This window comes from Sapajus apella, unplaced genomic scaffold (assembly GCF_009761245.1).
Source record: "Sapajus apella isolate SASKATOON/1434 unplaced genomic scaffold, GSC_monkey_1.0 scaffold51, whole genome shotgun sequence".
In the NCBI taxonomy this organism is placed as follows: domain Eukaryota; kingdom Metazoa; phylum Chordata; class Mammalia; order Primates; family Cebidae; genus Sapajus; species Sapajus apella.
Window position 1 is genome coordinate 2,982,979 of NW_022436991.1, and position 7,085 is coordinate 2,990,063.

General features: G+C 44.7%; 1 pseudogene; it reads right to left on the reverse strand.

Annotated features, from left to right (window-relative positions):
* Positions 1-5,954: 5,954 nt before the first annotated feature.
* On the reverse strand, positions 5,955-6,652 carry LOC116526456 (annotated as a pseudogene).
* Between the last annotated feature and the right edge of the window lie 433 nt (positions 6,653-7,085).

Below are 7,085 nucleotides of genomic sequence, written 5' to 3' on the forward strand. Positions count from 1 at the left end.
AACCCAGGACTACTGAAAACCCAGTCATATATATTTTGGAAAAAAAAATACCAGCTCTAAGTCCATCTTATAATGAATGTATATGAAATAAATATATATGAACATTTTGGTTGTATCTTTTTCTTCCAAAAGAGAATGCACGTACACACACACACACACGTTCTCTGCACATATGCACTTATAGTGGTGCATGCTCACAGAAATACCTTTTGTTTTTGTTTTCTTTTTGAGATGGAGTCTCGCTTTTGTCACCCAGGCTGGAGTGCAATGGCGCCATCTCAGCTCACTGCAACTTCCACCTCCTGGGTTCAAGTGATTTTCCTACCTCAGCCTCCCGAGTAGCTGGAATTACAGGCACCCGCCACCACGCCCAACTAATTTTTTGGTATTTTTAATAGACATGGGGTCTCACCATGTTGGCCAGGCTGGTCTCTAACTCCTGACCTCAGCCTCCCAAACTGCTAGGATTACAGATGTGAGCCACTGCCCCCGGCCAGAAATACCTTTTGTAATAAAGGCACATAACCTTAAATGTTACACTTGAAGGATGAATGATGTTAGGAAGCAGAGATGGCTGAGGTGTTTCGTTTGCACGTCCTTCTAATTAATTTTTTGTGATAGTTCACATTTATAGCACTATCAGATTACCAGGATTTTGATTTAACATTCACATTTATTCATTTTTTGCAAATGTGTCTTAGAAATCTGTTGATTTAAAATTTTCCTACAAATCCATCTAGAACAGCAGAGGTAGGTCTTGGCTAAGTACATTTTTTTTTTTTTTTTTTGAGATGGAGTCTCATTCTGTCACCCAGGCTGGAGTGCAGTGGCGCAATCTCGGCTCACTGCAGCCTCTGCCTCCCAGGTTCAAGTGATTCTCCTGCCTCGGCCTCACGAGTAGCTGGGATTACAGACATGTGCTACCACATCCGGCTAATTTTATAATTTTACTAGAGACGGGGTTTCACCATGTTGGCCTCGAACTCCTGACCTCAGGTGATCCACCTGCCAAGGCCTCCCAAAGTGCTGGGATCACAGGCGTGAGCCACCACGCCCAGCCTGCTAAGTACATTTTATAACAGCTTCCCAGAGGCAACGTGGCTTTGGATGTGTTCTTGGAAATGTTTGTGTGGTTACTTAACGGAAGACTTATATATTTTTTTATGTTTATGGTTTCTGCGAATTTCCAAATATACCTTGGCTCCCTGCCAAATGATATAAAAATCTGAGTAAAATTTATGGTCCTTGGACATGTTTAAAAAAAAAAAAAAAGAAGTTAGCATGATTTTGTTGGCTAGTTGAATTAAAGGAGCTTGACAGTAGTTTCCTTAGAGGTGATTAGTATCTTTTAATCTGCGGTGTCAGTGGGGTGTCATCTTCTGATTTTAAGGTTTTAAGTTATCACTTGCATATCCTGACATTTTTGCATATTTAAAGACAAAGGTCGGCTGGGCACAGGGGCTCACGCCTGTAATCGCCACACTTTGGGAGGCTGAGGCAGGAGGATCACACAGTCAAGAGATGGAGACCTTCCTGGCCAAGATGGTGAAACCCTGTCTCAACTAAAAATACAAAAATTAGCTGGGCGTGGTGGCACACACCAGTAATCCCAGCTACTTGGGAGGCTGACATAGGAGAATCGCTTGAACCCAGAAGGCAGATGTTTCAGTGAGCTGAGATCGCGCCACTGCATTCCAGCCTGGCGACAGAGCAAGACTCCCTTTGGGAAAAAAAAAAAAAAAAGACAAAGGTCTCAGACCCTGCACCCCAATGTATCAGGTTCCCTTAATCTGTATTTTTGCTTCTTTCTATTCTATAGCACATTTCCCAAATCCACATGTTTTGGGATCCTCAAACAGCATGTTTAATTTTTCTTTTTTTTTTTTTTTTTGAGATGGAGTTTCGCTCTTGTTACCCAGGCTGGAGTGCAATGGCGCGATCTCGGCTCACCGCAACCTCCGCCTCCTGGGTTCAGGCAATTCTCCTGCCTCAGCCTCCTGAGTAGCTGGGATTACAGGCACGCGCCACCATGCCCAGCTAATGTTTTGTATTTTTTTTTTTAGTAGAGACGGGGTTTCACCATGTTGACCAGGATGGTCTCGATCTCTTGACCTCGTGATCCACCTGCCTCGGCCTCCCAAAGTGCTGGGATTACAGGCTTGAGCCACCGCGCCCGGCCATCACAATCACTAATTTTTCTTAAAATTTTTTTTGTGACTGAGTTTCGCTCTTGTTGCTTAGGCTAAAGTGTAGTGTTGCAATCTTGGCTCACTGAAACCTCTGCCTCCCAGGTTCAAGTGATTCTCCTGCCTCAGCCTCTCAAGTAGCTGGAATTACAGAAATGCGCCACCATGCCCAGCTACTTTTATATTTTTAGAGACAGGGTTTCACCATGTTGGCCAGGCTGGTCTCGAATTCCTAACGCAGGCGATCTGTCCACCTCAGCCTCCCAAAGTGCTGGGATTACAGGCAAGAGCCAATGTGCCCGGTCTCACAGTGATTATTCAACAGAATTGTAATATTAAACTTTGCAGGCTACACATTAAGATTTCCAGGAGTACGGACAAAATTCAATGCATGTGGCCTGTCAAAGTGTCCTGAGGCCATTTGGCAAAGATTGAGCACATTTTGAGTACTAAATGTTTCTTTTCTAAATGTTTTCCTAAATGTTTCTTTCATATTTTGAGTGCTGGAAAATGGAAGGTACTTCTTTTCTGGTACAGTTCTGTAATATTTGCAAACAGGTCATTTTTGTTATTTGTTCTTATTTGAGGTTGGTCCTGTGGTCAGTTCACTTCAGTAGGTAATGTGGTGCTAATGGCCCCCAGATGGTGGGCGTATCTCTTAAGCTTCATTTTTAAGGCAGAGGCTCCTGACCATTTCTCCACCTCAGTGCACCTGAGGGATCTGTGACCCTCCATCCTCCCACTCAGGAACATCTTCTTCCAAGGCAGTCACTCCCAGGGGGTCTGGGGAGCATGCCTCGCAACCTCTGGGGATGGGGTGTGTGCATGCAAGTACCCCTTCCTTTCCCAAAGATTACTGCTGGAAAGATTACTCCATTCATAGTGGAAAGTATAACTCCTAGGCTGGGCATGGTAGCTCACACCTATAATCCCAGAACTTTAGGAGGCCAAGGTGGGCAGATTTCTTAAGCCCAGGAGTTCGAGACCAGCCTGGGCAATATGGCAAAACCCTGTCTCTATCAAAAAATACAAAAATTAGCGGGGCATGGAGGTGTGGGTGCCTGTAGTCATCGCTACTGCGAAGGCTGAGGTGGGAAGGCTGCTTGAGCCCCCGGAGGCTGAGGTTGCAGTGAGCTGTGATTGTGTCACGACCTCTAGTCTAGGTGAGGGGGAAAAAAAGGATCTGCTATTTATTCAACAGTCCCTGTGCCAGGCGGTTTATATATGTTATTTAATCATCACTGTGCCAGAGGGATCATTAGCCACATTTAAAGATGAACTCAAGCCTTTGAAAGATACTTGCCTAGGGCCACCCAGATGGGTAAGGAGGACTTTCCTGCAGGCTTCTCAGACTCCAAAGCCCTCTCTTTCCACAATTGTGCTGCCTACTCATAACATCTTAAATGTTCACCTTGTACTTACTTGGGAGAGCTTAAATGAGTCACTATGTTTATCACAATACAAAACACCTTTTTCCTTTGGGGGGAACTTAAGTTGTGTGTGCCCGTGTGTGTGCCCGTGTGTGTGTGTGTGTGTGTGTGTGTGTGTGTGTGTGTGTGTATATATATGCTTTTTTTTTTTTTTTTGAGATGGAGTCTTGCTCTGTTGCCCAGGCTGGAGTGCAGTGCCACAATCTCGGCTCACTGAACGTCCCCCTCCTGGATTAAAGTAATTCTCCTGCCTCAGCCTCCGAGTAGCTGGGACTATAGGCATCCACCACCCGCCAGGCTAATTATTGTATTTTTAGTTGAGATGGGGTTTCATCATGTTGGCCAGGCTGGTCTTAAATACCTGACCACAGTGATCTGCTTTCCTTGGCCTCCAAACGTGCTGGGATTACAGGTATGAGCCACCGCAACCAGCCCAGTGAATATATTTTTAAAAACTGGACACTTTTGCTGTGTGTGCATGCCAGCTTCTGCTGAGAATCTGATAACTTTGTACATAACGCTGAACTGCCATTGTGGAAGCTTGTATCCAGGGACTGCATAGGCCAAGGAGAAGTAATTCCCAGTTTTTTCGATGGGTGCTAGGAGATGGGTTATTTTACTGAGACACTTAATTTGGTGACCAGCGGAAGGGAAAACTAAGGCAACTTGAAATAATCCTATATACTGACTCCTAATACACGTGCGAACAGGTACAACATGCAGAGGCGTGGAGGATTCAAGGCAAGCAGGAAGGCTGAATTCTAAAGCTAATATACTTAAGTAAAACCAAAACCAAAGGAAAGAGCAGCCCTTGTTTTCTTTTTCTTTTTTTCTTTTTTTTTTTTTTAATTAAAAAAGACTGTGGTATGAGCCTGCAGTCCCAGCTACTCAGGAATCTGAGGTGGATGCACTGCTTAAGCCCAGGAGACTGAGGCTGCAGTGAGCTGTAATTGATCACGCCATTGCACTTGAGCCTGGGCAACTGAGAGAGGCCCTGTCTTTTTTTTCTTTTTTTTTTTTTTTGAGAGAGTTTTGCTCTTGTTGCCCAGGCTGGAGTGCAATGGTGTGTTCTTGGTTCACAGCAACCTGCGCATCCTGGGGTCAAGAGATTCTCTTGCCTCAGCCTCCTGAGGAGCTGGGAGTACAGGCATGTGCCACCACACCCAGCTAATTTTGTATTTTCACTAGTGACAAGGTTTCTCCGTTTTGGTCTGGCTGGTCTCAATCCCCTGACCTCAGGTGATTGCCCACCTTGGCCTCTCAGAGTGCTGGGATTACAGGTGTAAGGCACCCCACCTATATTTTTTTTATTCCTGCTGCACCCGCCTGTCCCATTTGTATTTTTTATGGCATTCGCTACAATGTCTGGTGACTAGGTCATAACTTCCATTAATGAATCTAGAAGGTCTGTCCTAAGACCTATCCATATCTTTAGTTTTTAAGACAGAGGGTGCAAGTGGGTGGCTCATGGGCTCAATGCTGCCTATGGACATGGCTTATTTGTACTGTGTAGTGTTTTTTTCTACTTAGCTTTTCAAGGTAGGGATATTTGTTGTAATAAAATCCCGATTTCTGGCTAATCTTGAAATATGCCTGGAATTTCTGGCAAAGCTGCATTTGTAGACCACAGGGCAACAACGGAGAGGGCTGGGAAGCAGTTGTTACCTTAGCTAGCGCGGGCAGGGTGCTCACCAGTCTACCGAGTGCCAGTGACGCCTGTGCAGGCTCCACTCACTAGGTCACTGCTGGACCCCTACAGGAATGAACCTGCAGCCCCTTTTGTATGACTTGGCTTCCCCACCATCTCCTTTAATTAATTAAAAAATTATTTTTTGAGACAGAGGCTGGAGTACAGTGGTGCAATCTCGACTCACTGCAACCTCCGCCTCCCGGGTTCAAGTGATTCTCCTGCCTCAGCCTCCCGAGTAGCTGGGATTACAGGCATGCACCACCATGCCCAGCTAATTTTTGTATTTTTAGTAGAGTTTTGCTACGTTGGCCAGGTTGATCTTGAACTCCTGACCTCAGGTGATCTGCCCGCCTTGGCCTCCCCAAACTGCTGGGATTATAGGTGTGAGCCACTGTGCCTGGTCAAAATTACAATTTTACTTAAAAAATGAAACAACAAACAAAACAAAAACCTGCTCCTTGCAGAGGAGGGCTACTCCACAGGCAGTATGCCCAGAATAGCCTGTCACCATCTCCTTTATGGTGTCTTTTCTTCACAGCATTCATTGATAACTATCCTGTCTACTTCTCAATCTAGCATCTATATGAGATCTTTAAGTACTGATTGCTTCTATGTCTTCCCCCTTCTCCTTTTTTTTTTTTTTCAATTGAGCAGGTACTGTTTATTAACTGACCAGCTTAGAAAAATAATCATGGGAGACACCTTAGTTCACTCTTCTAATAAGCCTGTTGATCTGATCCTCCCTGTTGCCTGCATCTCCACCTTCTACAAAATGGGTGGTCTTTTTCTTCATCCCGCCCCGTGGAGAAGATAATTTAAAGGGCCACAGGAAGTTATTTGCTTCTTTGAAGCATTTTCCAACAGTATAGATCTCATGAGTCAGATCCTCCATGCAGATGATGCCATATTTTCCAAGAGATCGAGCAATCAGAGCATTATCTGTCAAAGCAATTCGCTTCTTTTTGATTTTGCCATAACCACGTTTGCAGATTAGTTCATTTACTGACTTCAGATTTGGGTATCCCCCATGCAATATATGGCTCTACAATCCTCAGCATGTTAATTGAAGCCTTGTTGAGCTTCACAAAGGTTCCACTGAAGATCTGACGAAGGCGAAGAAGCTGCAACACCTTTTGGACCTTTGGGCTCACACCGTTGATAACTCTGATCCTGATGACAAATGCCAGTTTGGGTTCTGCAGGTACATAGAAGTTGCCAGCTTTCCTTGCCATCCTCGCCATTCGAATTTCAGTTCTGTATATCTGCCTATATTCCTTGTGATAATGCTTCACTTTTTTATAGATAAGCTTCCCCCTTGCCTTTCAAAGCATCTTTTGGGCAAACTTCTTTCTCAGGCGCTTGATCTTCAGCTCTGTGAAATTCCTTCGCTTTTTCTTAAGGGTCTCCAGCACAGCAGGAACCTTCTTCTTCTATACCCTCCATGGTTCCAGCTGGAAAAAGGAGAAGTCGGTGCATGCCTTTTTTTTTTTTTTTTTGGTAGAGGTGTTGTCTGGTGCCCAAAGTAGTTTTGAACTCTTGGCCTCAAGCAATCCTTCTGCCTCAGCTTTCCAAAATGCAGGGATGACAGGTGGAGCCGCCGTGCCTGGCTTCTGCCCACCCTCACTTTTTCTTTAGCATCCCCTAACATACTCTATGGTTTGCTTACATTGTTTGTTGTTTGTTTTGCTCTCCTGGAATGTAAACTTCATGAGGATAATGATCTTGGTTCTGTATACTGACACATCCCATGCATCTAGAATAGTATCTGGCACAGAGTAA